The 14,216-nt window shown below is 47.0% G+C and overlaps 1 protein-coding gene across 3 annotated transcripts in view; it reads right to left on the bottom strand.

The window, feature by feature from the left end:
- The window catches only part of STON1 (stonin 1), a 58,086-nt gene extending 44,208 nt beyond the window's left edge, over positions 1-13,878 (bottom strand). For 2 of the 3 annotated variants that reach the window (XR_010730287.1, XM_066267091.1), the window contains exons 1-2: positions 13,831-13,878; positions 12,292-12,414 (exon numbers count right to left, since the gene is read on the bottom strand). The gene's annotated coding sequence lies outside the window, so the exon portion shown is untranslated. Of the gene's footprint in view, positions 1-7,485; positions 7,584-12,291; positions 12,415-13,830 lie in introns of all 3 variants that reach the window. The other variant, XM_066267092.1, reaches the window with a different exon arrangement.
- Positions 13,879-14,216: the final 338 nt, after the last annotated feature.

Here is a 14,216-nt window from a genome sequence, read left to right as displayed (position 1 = left end):
ATTAAATACCTTTTCTAACATCTCATATAACAGATGAGAAAAGAGAGGTCCAAAGAGATAAAATGATTCACTCAGGGAAAGAGAGCCAAGAAGAAGAATATGAACTCTAACCTTTGATTTTCGAGTCCACATTCTTTCTAAGGTAGTTAAGAGGTAGCAGGGCTACACTGTGCCTCTCAAGACATTTTTTTTTTTCATTTTTCTGAAGCTGGAAACAGGGAGAGACAGTCAGACAGACTCCCGCATGCGCCCGACCGGGATCCACCCGGCACGCCCACCATGGGGCGATGCTCTGCCCACCAGGGGGCGATGCTCTGCCCATCCTGGGCGTCACCATGTTGCAACCAGAGCCACTCTAGCGCCTGAGGCAGAGGCCACAGAGCCATCCCCAGCGCCCGGGCCATCTTTGCTCCAATGGAGCCTTGGCTGCAGGAGGGGAAGAGAGAAAGAGGAAAGCGCAGCGGAGGGGTGGAGAAGCAAATGGGCGCTTCTCCTGTGTGCCCTGGCCGGGAATCGAACCCGGGTCCTCCGCACGCTAGGCCGACGCTCTACCACTGAGCCAACTGGCCAGGCCTCAAGACATTTTGGAGTAAATTTTCCAGTTTGTTTTTATGTGAACTTATTTATTTATTTATTTATTTTGTATTTTTCTGAAGTTAGAAGCGGGGAGGCAAGTCAGACTCCTGCATGCGCCCGACCAGGATCCACCAGCATGCCCACTAGGGGGTGATGCTCTGCCCATCTGGAGCGTTGCTCCAGTGAGGACGGAGCCATTCCAGCGCCTCAGGTGGAGGCCATGGAGCCATCCTCAGTGCCCGGCCAACTTTGTTCCAATGGATCCTTGGCTGCGGGAGGAGGAGAGAGAGAGTGGAGAGGGGGAAGCAGATGGGTACTTCTCCTGTGTGCCCTGACCGGGAATTGAACCCAGGACTTCCACACGCCGGGGGACCCTCTACCGCTGAGCCAACCAGCCAGGACCTTGAACTTATTCTTTCTTTGACTCAACATTCACTAAGCACCTACTATGTACTTTATAAATACTCTAAGACTTAAAGTAAGCTTCCCACAGGGATCTATCTTAGTTGGTATGAGCACACAGCATGTGTGTATATGTATGTGTGTGTGCGTGTTAATTCTTTCATGCATGCCAACATTCACCTGACAATGATCACCCTTAACACTATGCTACACACTGGTGTAAGTGAAAAACAGGCACAATCCACTACCCCAGGACCTCTCTATCTAGCAGGGACAATTCTCAAATGTTATGTTAATGTGATAAAGCGAAATGCAGGGTCCTGCAGCACTTCATTAAGCCAGGTACTTAATTAAGACAGGTGGTAGCGATGGTGGCAGTGTCCACACGGTGGCAAGAAACAAAGCTGCTGGTTCTAGTGGTGTTCTAGAAACTACCTGAGGAAGAGCAGTCTTCCAGATCAGGGGTCCCCAAACTTTTTACACAGGGGGCCAGTTCACTGTCCCTCAGACCATTGGAGGGCCGCCACATCCAGTGTTCTTCTCACTGACCACCAATGAAAGAGGTGCCCCTTCCAGAAGTGTGGCCAGGGCCGCATGTGGCCTGTGGGCCATAGTTTGGGGACACCTGTTCCAGATGGAATCTTGAAGGCTAATATGAACTGATCAGCAGAGCAGAGTGGAGAGAGGTGTGTGTCCCTGATGGCAGAAGGGCACGGCTGGTGCAGGAGTTAACACGGGTGACACAGTGAAAGAGGCAGGTGAGTGAGGTCCAGAAGCCCTCTGCATCATGTGAAGAGATCTGATTTTATCCAAAGGCAACAGGACTCAGTGAAAGAGTTCTGATAGAGAGTGAACAGGATCAGATAAGAACTTTAGAAGGAAAGCTCGGACAGTGGAGGATGAACTGGAAGATGGTGATGCCACAGGCAGGGAAGAAACAAGGGTTGAACTTCATAGGTCCTGCCCCCTTTTTGTTTGTTTGTTTCTGGGTTTTGTTTTTATTTTTGTTTTTGAGAGAGAGAGAGAAAGAAAGAAAGAGAGAGAGGGACAGACAGGGAGATGAGAAGCATCAATTGGTAGTTGCAGCACCTTAGGTGTTCATTGATTGTTTTCTCATATGTGCCTTGATGGGGTTGCGAGGGGGGTCTCCAGCTGAGTCAGTGACCCCTTGCTCAAGCCAGTAACCTTCAGGCTCAAGCCAGCAACCATGAGCTCAAGCCAGCAACCTTTGGGCTCAAGCCAGTGACCACAGGCTCAAGCCAGCAACCTTTGGGCTCAAGCCAGTGACCACAGGCTCAAGCCAGCAACCTTTAGGCTCAAGCCAGTGACCACAGGGTCATTTCTATGATCCCATGCTAAAGCTGGCGACCTGTGCTAAAGCTGGTAAGTCTGCACTCAAGCTAGATGAGCCTTTACTCAAGCCGGAGACCTTGGGGTTTCGAACCTGGGTCCTCAGCATCCCAGGCCAATGCTCTATCCACTGCGTCACTGCCTGACCAGGTCCTAAACACTTAGTTTTAAAATATAAGAAGGAATTATTTTCTATGCACACCTCTCATGGCATAGGATAATTTCCCCAAAATTCTGCAGAATGACATCATCTTCATCATTCTCCACAGTGACTTGACGGCACCGGAGCGGTGTCAGCTGTGGTTCTGTGACCAGTGCTGATGTGACCAGTGGTTCTGTGACCAGTGCTGATGTGACCAGTGGTTCTGTGACCAGTGCTGATGTGACCAGTGGTTCTGTGACCAGTGCTGATGTGCAGGAGCCTCAAACAGAGCAGCCGCTCAGTAAGTGGTGCCTGAATGCATGAGCCACATCTACCAAAAGGAGATGGGAGCAGACAAGCCCTAAACAAAGTAAAGTCAGGGTCCCAGAAGCACGGCTATGTCAAGCCCCAGCAAGGCACTAGTCAGAAACAGGACAAACCTAAGTTCCAGGAGGGAAGGGGTTAAAGATGTTAGTTCTCCACAGGAATGAAGGGTTAGAAGCACAGACTAGGAAACCAATAAAGGAGCCAGGACCTGCCTCAGTTTGGGTAGTCCATACAGTGCCCCTGGGAGAACCCAGGAAAGACGCTCCCTGTGGCCAGAGACAACCAGCAGGCCACAGGCGATGGAACTGGCAGCAAGGCTCCCGGCCATGACTGGTCAAACCTGTGAGCACAGTTGGAAGGGCAAGTGCAAGCAGTTAAGGAGGAACAGCTGGTGGGAAAGGGGAGGTGTAGGTGAGAAAGACGCAGATCCTGACAAGCAAGGGCTGTTTAAAGCTGAGTAAATCCCATCACATATGGTACACAGCCACTCCTACTGGACTTTCTACAGTCAAAAGATGAATGATAAAGAGGATCAAGTCAGAAGGCTAAAATAACCTCCTTCCTTAAGAGGGAGATAGGCTCATCCATGCAAGTCTGAACCTTCTTAGAACTCAAGGACTCAGACATTACCACCCAGTTCCTAGGACAGCCTGATCTTTTCTCCCCCAAGATAACTTTAGTGAACACCAAGAGCACCTGATTGCCAGTGTGCTACTTCGAATGACCCCAACTGGGCACCACCCACTGAATCCATGATCGGCAGAGGAACCGGCAATTTTCACAAAATTCGTAAGGTTCCACTTCAAGCCACAAATGGGCAATAGGCCTGCAGCTGCATTAGGGGAGGTTCTCGGTTATAAAGACATGAGATTAAAACATTTCTCTATGGGCGTATTAACACAAAACTGAGGCCAACAAATGCAAGGTTTGTAGCATCAATTACCATCATCTAGGCCAGGGGTCCCCAAACTTTTTACACAGGGGGCCAGTTCACTGTCCCTCAGACCGTTGGAGGGCCGGACTATAAAAAAAACTATGAACAAAGCCCTATGCACACTGCACGTATCTTATTTTAAAGTAAAAAAACAAAACGGGAAAAAATACAATATTTAAAATAAAGAACAAGTAAATTTAAATCAACAAACTAACCAGTATTTCAATGGGAACTATGCTCCTCTAACTGACCACCAATGAAAGAGGTGCCCCTTCCGGAAGTGCGGTGGGGAACGGATAAATGGGGCCTCAAGGGGCCGCATGCGGCCCGCGGGCCGTAGTTTGGAGACCCTTGATCTAGGCCCTCCAAATTGACCTTGAATTTGAGTTACCATGAGCTAGGAAAATAAAATGTTCAAAGGGATGAACAGAGGCCAAAGTGTTAGCCCCATCTCCAAATTTCTGGGTCATGGCTGTTTTAAATTAGATTCTCAGTGTGATTCCATAAAACTCTTGGCTTAGGTCTCCAATGGAAAAGTTATTCTTGTGCTCCGAGCCACAGATATTTATATGGAGGCATTGCCATAATTCCAATTATGTTTTGTTTTCATGATGCTCTTTTCTTCTACTTAAGAACAATAATGACTACCATTATCATTACTGACAAGACACTAGCAAAACGATCTGGGCCAAATACAGATTCCAGAGGGCCCAGGTAAAATATGATAAAACAGGCAGATTTTAGGTCTTAGAGAATGAATCCTCAAGGAATACCTTCCATTCCTCTACCCACTGCAGTTGCCTCCTTTTTGTTAATTCTCTACCCCCACCTACCCCTCAGTCACTTGGGCCTTCATGACCCCTTCTGTCCCAAGAGTGATTCTGTTATTTACTCCTTATATTTGTTTTATCTTCTTAAAGGAAGATAAAGGGTTTTTGTCTTTTTAAAGGAAGGAGCGCCAACAAATACAGATATTTCTGATTAAGAGATGCATGGTTCTTGAGTTAACAACACATTCCATAAAGTGTTCTGATCGACAGTCTAGGAAGGCTACTAAGTGGTGGGTTAGATTCAAGACCAAAATGGCAGTCCAAAAGCTTTCAGGAAATTCATCCAGGAGAAATCTAAATTGATTACCAAGAAAACATAAGATATTAGGAGGTGCACCCATGGCATCTTCCTAGAGGTCTCTCGGATCAGACTTTCTGAAGCACAACCCTAGTCTGAACGCAAGAGCAGGGGAGAGGAAATGATGGGAGGAGACTAACATTTGTGAGCATCAACATATGCCAAGCATTTGGTCTGTATTATTTCCTGTTATCTCAATCTTAAAAACAATTTTGGGGGGTAGGTTTTATTATTTTATAGAGAAAGCAACTTAGCCTCAGAGATGTGAAGCAACTGGCCCAAGTTACTGCTATAGCTTGAATGTTTGTGTCCCCCTCAAAACCCATGTTGAAATCCTAACCCCCAAGGGGAGAGCATTAGGAGGTAGAGCCTTGGGGAATTGATTAGGTCATGAGAGTACAATCCTCAAGAATGGGATTGCTGTAGTGCCCTTATAAAAGGCCACAGAGCGCTAGGTCACCCCTCCCGCTATGTGAGCACACAGAGAGAAGGTGGCTGACTGCCCCCAAGAGGAGAATCTTCACCGGAACCATACTAATACCCTCATCCTGGACTTCCAGTCTCCAGAACTGTGAAAAATCTATTTCTGTTGTTTATAAGCTTCCCAGCCTGTGGTACTTTTTCTTACAGCAGCTTGAACACACCAACATAGCCACACATCTAGTTTGTGGCAAAGCTTGGATTCTAACCTGGATCTGCCTGACCCCAAAGTCCATTCTTTTCCATTAGGAAGAAGGCCAAGGACGGTTGCTGGTTTGGTTTCCTAAAAAGAACAGGGTTCGTCGGGAAGGTGTGGGAAAGATATGTTTGTGTCGATTTCTCTATATATGATAAAGATGCTTTGCTGATATCAATCAGCATTCCCAGATATGCTGTCAGCCACAAGTAAAGAATCAGTTATTGAATATAAACCACTCTGCACTGATAAGAGACACGTGTAAACATGCACATAAGCAGAGAGAGAATATCATCTCCATGATCAACAGCAACAGGAACCTCTCAACAGAGGCTCTTCTTTTCCACATGAAGATGAGTTAAGATACTGGCTGGTCATGAGAAGGTTTTCATCTGCTAGAGACACTCAAAAGGACAGCATTTGGGGACTGAAGCAGTGTGTTTGGGAAGTTCAGAATTCTTCTGGTCTGAGTATAGAAATCCAAATTCATCAAAAATCGTTAACGAAACTGAATTTTTTTTTTTGTACTTTTCTGAAGTTGGAAACGGGAAGGCAGTCAGACAGACTCCCGCATGCGCCTGACTGGGATCCACCCGGCACGCCCACCAGGGGGCGATGCTCTGCCCATCTGGGGCGTCGCTCTGTTGCAACCAGAGCCACTCTAGCGCCTGGGGCAGAGGCCAAGGAGCCATCCCCAGCGCCCGAGCCATCTTTGCTCCAATGGAGCCTAGCTGCGGGAGGGGAAGAAAGATTCAGAGAGGAAGGAGAGGGGGAGGGGTGGAGAAGCAGATGGGCGCTTCTCCTGTGTGCCCTGGCTGGGAATCGAACCCAGGACTTCTGCACACCAGGCCGATGCTCTACCACTGAGCCAGTCGGCCAGGGCTTCTTTTCTTTTTTTTTAGTGAGAGACAGACAGACAGACAGAAGGAAGGGAAAGATGAAAAGCATCGAATCTTTGTTGCGGCACCTTAGTTGTACATTGATTGCTTTCTCATATGTGCCTTGACCAGGGGGGCTCCAGCACAGCAAGTGTCCCCTTGCTCAAGCCAGTGACCTTGAGCTTCAAGCCAGTGACCTTTAGGCTAAAGTCAGTGACCATGGGTTCATGTCTATGACCCTGCACTCAAGCGGGTGACCTTGGGGTTTCGAACCTGGGTCCTCAGCATCCCAGGCTGACACTCTATCCACTGCACCACCACCTGGTCAGGCTACGTATAGATTCTTAGATCTAGTAAGAGAAGTCAGCTGAAACGCTGGATAAAAGATCAAAATTCAAAAATAAGAAATGTCTCTATGGGTCAGTAAATAACCAAACTGAAAGTACAATAAGAAAAAAAGATATCATGTAAAATATCAATGAAACCTATACGTAATAAATACAGCAAAAAGTTGTGTCAATCATTTATAGGGAAAATCACCAGTCATTTTCCTGAATGAAAGACCCAATACTGTAAACGTGTCAGTTATCCTGGAATACAAATTGAATGCAATTTTAAAATAAAATTCTCAACAGGATTTTGTGTGTGTGTGTGTGTGTGTGTATGCGCACGTGCGCACTAGACCAACTAACATTTAGATGGACTAGTAAAAACCAAGAAAGTCAAAAAATTCTGAAAAGATATAAAAGCAATTATAATAGCTAATAATTATCGTTGCTTCCTTAAATAGTAGGTACTATTCTAACATTCTGTACATTATCTCTTCACAATTATCCTTGAAGTGGATGCCATGATCTATTTTATAGACTGAGAGAATAAGAGAAATTAGGTAACTTGCCCAAAGTTACTTGATACTTAGGAGTAGCAACAGACGCAGGACATTAAGAGTGTAATATCTTTCAAGTATGGGGAGAAAATAACTGTGAGTCCACAATTCTACATTCAGTCAAACTCTCATTTGTAAGAGCAAAATAGAGCCATTTTCAGGGAAAACAAATACTTTAAAGTTTACCAAAGGTTTTTATGGAAGAACTTCTAAATTTCTGTTGACATGAAGAAAAATGAACTCAGAAGAAGTGGGGTGTCAGAAGTTGCAGTCTCCCAAACGCACTAAAGAAAACAAAAACAACGTAAAGTAGATGAGAAGACTGAGGCTCAAGGAGAAGTATAGGTAGAAATAAAAGGTGTATAACATTATTAGTTATCAAAAAATAGAGGCCTTAAAGTCCTGTGCCTATGCTAGATGTGGGCCACTGAGTTGGCTCTGTGGTTTGGCTTTAAGCCGAACAAAAAATGGAAAATGTCAACTAATGGGTCCACAGCATCCACAATACAAAACAAGTTGCTCACAATAACTTTTCTTGGCACTAGGACCTGAAAAACACTTCTCATACAGTTAAATGTCTATAAGATTTGGGACATTGGTCCAAGTATAGTAATTTGGGAAAGAAGTTCTTGACTCTTAAACGGTTCTTTTCAACAAGGAGATGATTTAGATGCATCAGCAGTCCAGAATCTCTTCCTTGTAGAATAAAGGTTCCTTCTGAAAGCATATTATTGGAATAAGCAGGCGTTTTAGGAAAGCCCATCCTTCTAGGGTATTAGGTGTATTTCTAGAAGACGATGGATAAGGTGACCTCTGAGGGCACATGGTGGCAAAGGATGGGGGCATTTTTCATACTGAATACCTGAATATTTCTACCTCCACTAAAGCAGTTCATCTTGCCAACACATGGGACCACCTACGTAGCCACTCTTCTAAACAATAATTTATTATTGTATTTTCACTGTAATAAACATCACGAAGCAATTAGTTTTCCCCTTTCTCTTGTTCCATAGTAAACCCTACCTTCCTACCTTAAACATTCCATATAACATGCAGGTAAGTGGGAGCCTGGGAGTTTTGCCTCAGTCTTCCTGCCCATCACACTCCCCTGACAATGCCAAGAACAAGGTAAGCCCATACTGGCAGATCTCTAAAGACATAATTTGCCTGATTTACTTAAAAATCCTGTGTTCTACCAGTACTGCTGCAGAATCCCATGGGATTCCTGGAACTCCAGTCTGGCTGGGAAGCCTCCAAGGAATGCTGAACAATTTTCAGTACAGCCAGCTCTCAAGGGAAGGTGAACTACCTCTGGCTAAGCCTGGAGTAATTCCCAAGGCCTTCCAAAGAGAAGTAACAGTGGAAGAAAAGGAAAAAAAAAAAAGAGAAGTGACAGTGGAAGACAGAGAGATAAGTCTTCCAAGCATTTTACAATTAATCAAAATAACGGTTATTAAAGCACAAAATACTCTCTTTCCACCTGACCAGGCAGTGTACAGTGGATAGACAGTCAGACTGGGATGCAGAGGACCCAGATTCGAGACCTCAAGGTCGCTGGCTTGAGTACGGGCTCACTAGCCTGAGCATGGGGTCACTGGCTTGAAGCCCAAGGTCACTGGCTTAACCAAGGGGTCCAACTCTGCTGAAGCCCCCCGGTCAAGGCACATATGAGAAAGCAATTAATGAACAACTAAGGTGCTACAATGAAAAACTGATGCTTCTCATCTTTCTTCCTTTCTGTCTGTCCCTATCTGTCCCTCTATCTATCTGTCTCTGTCACACACACAAGAATAGTACTCTTGTTCCATTTTGTATCTTCTTCTTTACCATTAAAATAATAACAATAGGCCCTGGCCTGTTGGCTCAGTGGTAGAGCGTTGGCCTGGCGTGCAGGAGTCCCGGGTTCGATTCCCGGCCAGGGCACACAGGAGAGGCGCCCATCTGCTTATCCACCCCTCCCCCTCTCCTTCCTCTCTGTCTCTCTCTTCCCCTCCTGTAGCCGAGGCTCCACTGGAGCAAAGATGGCCGGGGCGCTGAGGTTGGCTCCTTGGCCTCTGCCCAGGCGCTAGAGTGGCTCTGGTCGCGACATGGCGACGCCCCGGAGGGGCAGAGCATCGCCCCCTGGTGGGCGTGCCGGGTGGATCCCGGTCGGGCTCATGCGGGAGTCTGACTGTCTCTCCCCGTTTCCAGCTTCAGAAAAATAAAAAATTTAAAATAATAATAATAATAATAATACATGTGCAGGGAGATTGTAGAGAGTAAGACTGAGATGCATAGACTTTGGCCACTGACCTGAATTCAACTTTGCACACAGTGGTTATGCGACCTTGGCAAGTTACCCCTCTGATTCTAGTTGTTGAATCTTATATGAGAATAGTAATAGTGGTACACAACTCAAGAGTTTTTAAATAAAATAGCACGTGTATGTACTTTATAGTCAATGGATTTTAGCTATTACTATTGTAAAAAAAAAAAAAGTTGAGAAATGTAGGCAAGCACAAAGAAAATCGAAAGACCTATAATCACACCATCCATTTTGATGCATATAATTCCAATATTTTTCTATGTATTTTTAAAGAGTGAGATTACAGTGCTTTCTACTTCATAACCTGCCCTTAACATTTAACACCACACCCTAAGCACGTCCTGTGGAATTCAGTATTCTTGTACAATATGATTTTAAAAGGCCATACCTTTCCCTTTAGGTTATTTTAATGGCTCCTGCCCTCCTTTCTCTCTGTAGGCCCCACGCTTCATGTATTTACAACTCCCTTAACCCATTCAGGTGATCACTGGCTGCTTTCCATTTGGCTTATTGGGATGCAGCCTTCATCGCACCACCCGAAACAACTGCTCCTTAGGTAAGGGAAAGACACATTGCTAGCAGTCATTATACCCCCAGCATCAGAGCAGCCTATATGGAGCAGCACAGCAAACCCTGATGATGGATGGCAAACCACCCAGTTTAACACGATTTCATGAAGTGTTGGTGCAAAAGCTGAACAAGGCAGCCCTGGCCAACTAGCTCAGTTGGTTGGCATCATCTTGAAACATAAAGGTTGCCAGTTCGGTCCCCAGTCAGGGCACATCCAGGAGATCACTGTTCCTGTCTCTCCCTCTCTCTCTACCTTCCTCTCTCTCTAAAATCAACTGAACATTCGGGGCAACCCTAAAATCTATGTAAACACAATAAGTTAAAATCAATAATAAATAAATAAAAATCAATAATAAATAAATAAAATCAATTAAAAAAAGCTGAACAAGGCTGAAAGCGAGTTCTCCCCAAAAAGTATAAGGTTTATTTCCAGAGCATTACATACAATATTAAAAATCCTGAGGAAGAGACTGAAGATTTTTATCTGAGTGCATTGTCTTTCTAATCAATAGGGCCAAACAAGTCCAAACCTTAAGTGCTTTATTTTTGAATAAAAGTCACAACACTTCCTTATGGCTACACTTTGAGACCACAGTAAAACTTCACTAATTCATACTGATGGGGAACGGAAAAGAATTACATCTTTTTTATTTATTTATTTATTTATTTTATTTATTTATTTTTTCCTGAAGCTGGAAATGGGGAGAGACAGTCAGACAGACTCCCGTATGCGCCCGACCAGGATCCACCCGGCACTACCCACCAGGGAGCGGATGCTCTGCCCCTCCGGGGCGTCGCTCTGTTGCCACCAGAGCCACTCTAGCGCCTGGGGCAGAGGCCAAGGAGCCATCCCCAGCGCCCGGGCCAGCTTTGCTCCAATGGAGCCTCGACTGCGGGAGGGGAAGAGAGAGACAGAGAGGAAGGAGAGGGGGAGGGGTGGAGAAGCAGATGGGCACTTCTCCTGTGTGCCCTGGCCGGGAATCGAACCCGGGACCTCTGCACGCCAGGCCGATGCTCTACCACTGAGCCAACCGGCCAGGGCCGAATTACATCTTTTTTAAAATAAAGGAATTTGCCCTGGCCAGACAGCTCAGCTGGTTAGAGCAGTGGTTCCCAACCCCCGGGCCGCAGACTGGTACCGGTCTGCAGAGAAAGAATAAATAACTTACATTATTTCCGTTTTATTTACATTTAAGTCTGAACGATGTTTTATTTTTAAAAAATGACCAGATTCCCTGTTATATCCATCTAAGACTCACTATTGACGCTTGTCTCCATCACGTGATACATTTATCCGTCCCACCCTAAAGGCCGGTCCATGAAAATATTTTCTCACATTAAACCAGTCCGTGGCCCAAAAAAGGTTGGGGACCACTGGGTTAGAGCATCATCCCGAAGCACAGAAGTTGCAGGTTCAATCCCTGTCCAGGTTACATACAGGAACACATCGATGTTCCAGTCTATCTCTGTCTCTTTCTCACTAAAATCAATCAATCAATCAATCAATAAAATAAAGAAGCTATTTCCAATGAAATTCACTTTTTAAAAAAATATTTATTTCCAGGCCCTGGCCGGTTGGCTCAGCGGTAGAGCGTCGGCCTGGCGTGCGGGGGACCCGGGTTCGATTCCCGGCCAGGGCACATAGGAGAAGCGCCCATTTGCTTCTCCACCCCCCTCCCCTCCTTCCTCTCTGTATCTCTCTTCCCCTCCCGCAGCCAAGGCTCCATTGGAGCAAAGCTGGCCCAGGTGCTGGGGATGGCTCCTTGGCCTCTGCCCCAGGCGCTAGAGTGGCTCTGGTCACAGCGGAGCGACGCCCGGGGGGGGGGGGGGGGCAGAGCATCGCCCCCTGGTGGGCAGAGCGTAGCCCCTGGTGGGCGTGCCGGGTGGATCCCGGTCGGGTGCATGCGGGAGTCTGTCTGGCTGTCTCTCCCCGTTTCCAGCTTCAGAAAAATACAAAAAAAAAAAAAAAAAATTTATTTCCCAATAGTTTAATACCTTGACTTGTTTTGACAGGTATTTCAGAACCTGATACAGAAGTGGGAATAGCTAAAGTTCTTCAGAAGTGCATTGTCCCTAAAGACAATAATAAGTTCAACACCCTCTAGGATTGTACTCACAGTTTACTCCTTAGGAAAGCTTTTCCTTCCTGGGTCAAATGGAAGCAAACCCCAGATCTAGCTGCCCCCTGCTGCTCCAGTTCTGAGTGGGCAGAGGCTTACAATTTCAACCCAAATCAATTCCTAAAAAGAAAAAAAGAAAAAGAAAAATAACTCCAGACTCCAGACTTGATCTGTCCAGACCCATCTGAAAATTAACAAGCTCCTTCTAAGCACCCAGAGAACTAGGCCTGTCATGGAAACACTGATTCAACCTTAATGAGAACCGACAGAAAACCACACAAAACATTCTTCCACCCAATCAGAGTCAAGTTGAAGCAACAGCCTCAGGAGTAAAAGAAGTGAGCCTGTATTTTCTTTGTGGTCCTGCTCATTTTAGCCGGCCCCACTGCCTTGTTTTCACAACTCCTGTTTATGAAAGAGTGAGAGTGGGGGAGTTGGGAGAGAGAAGGAGAGCTAGCAGGAGGGGAGAAACGCAGAGGGAATATGCCAAGATGAGGAATGCCAACAAACTCTGCGGTTTCTGTCAGGCAAATTAAAACTTCTAGCCTCAAGGAGGCCATAATGGTCTGTTCGGGGTAGTCAGAGAACAAGCTATAATACTGAATTCACAACTCCCACTAACACGGTTAAATGTGGAATGAAGTCTTCATTTTGAAAAAAAACATCTCTGCACAGCAAGCATTCTTTTTATCTTCTTTTTCTTTATATTTCCCTGGGTTCTTTCTCTTTTTTTTTTTCCAAGAGTTAGAATGGTTAATGACATGAAGTATCATTATTACTGGAAAAAAAGCAGAGTTGAAGAGGTTTTTAAAAAGATGCCCAATTAACAAATAGTAAAACCCTAAGAAGGAATTCCTAAGAAAGAATATACAGTGTTTAATTTCCCCTTGGATCCACACGGTATATAGTTTGTGGGTCTAAGGGGCCCAACACCAAACACACTGACGGTCATTCCTGCAGGAAATGTCTGGCCAAGTGTGGAGGGCACTGTGGCTGTAGCCCCTTGGCCTGGGTCGTCGTCTTCTGGGGCTGCAGAAGACACCGGGCTGGAGACACCGGTTGTGGCCGCAGCCTGGGGGACAGGAGGGGTGGGGTAGCAGCAGCACGAATTGCGGGAGCCAGGGAAAAGGAAGGGGAAAGTCCTGGAGTCCCCAGAGAGGATACAGGACGGAGGCCGGTGGCCGGTGTCACGAAGGCCGTACCGCGCGGGAGGGTTCGCACAAGCACCGGCCCCTCCCTTAGAACTGAGTCTGGTCTTTTCTTTGCTCTTCTAGTTTTCTTTCTCTTGAGGGCCGGACCTAGGTCGCAGGAGCCCGAGCCGAGGTGCGGAGGGGAAGCCCCGTCGGGGCCACCCCGCCGGCCCCGGGCAGCTCCGGGGCAGCGACGGCGGTGCGCAGCGACCGGGCACAGCGCGCCCCGCCAGCCCGGAGATGCCCGCCTCCCAGGGCGCCCGCGCTCCCCGCCGCAAACTTTCCCCCACCCCGGAGAGGGGGCTCCCTCAGCCTCCCCGTCTGTCCCCTGGGGCTGGTCACTCACGGACAGCGCCGCTGGGGCTCCAACTCCGGCCGCCGCCATCCACAGCGGAGGGGGGTGGGAGGAAGAGGGAGAGGCGGAGGGTAAGGAGGAGGGGGAGGTCCTGGAGCCTACCGCAGGGGAGGGCGGCTGCTCCTCGGAGACGCTCCTGTCCTCCCCTCCCCCACTGCCCCGTCCCCGGCCAGATCCCCACTTCTCTCCTCACTCCCTTCCTGCCCTGGATAACCCCACGTTTTTCTGGTGTCTGATTCTCCATTCTCTTTCTTCCCTTGAGTCTCCAGCCCCCAAGGTGGAGCAAAAATGAAGGGTGGTGATGGGGAGCCAGGGCAATATATGTTACATGCCCCCTTGAAACAGATGGCCAGGACCCTTGGTAGGTCTGAAGCCAA

Source organism: Saccopteryx bilineata, chromosome 3 (assembly GCF_036850765.1).
Source record: "Saccopteryx bilineata isolate mSacBil1 chromosome 3, mSacBil1_pri_phased_curated, whole genome shotgun sequence".
Classification (NCBI taxonomy): domain Eukaryota; kingdom Metazoa; phylum Chordata; class Mammalia; order Chiroptera; family Emballonuridae; genus Saccopteryx; species Saccopteryx bilineata.
This window is presented reverse-complemented; position numbering and strand designations above follow the sequence as displayed.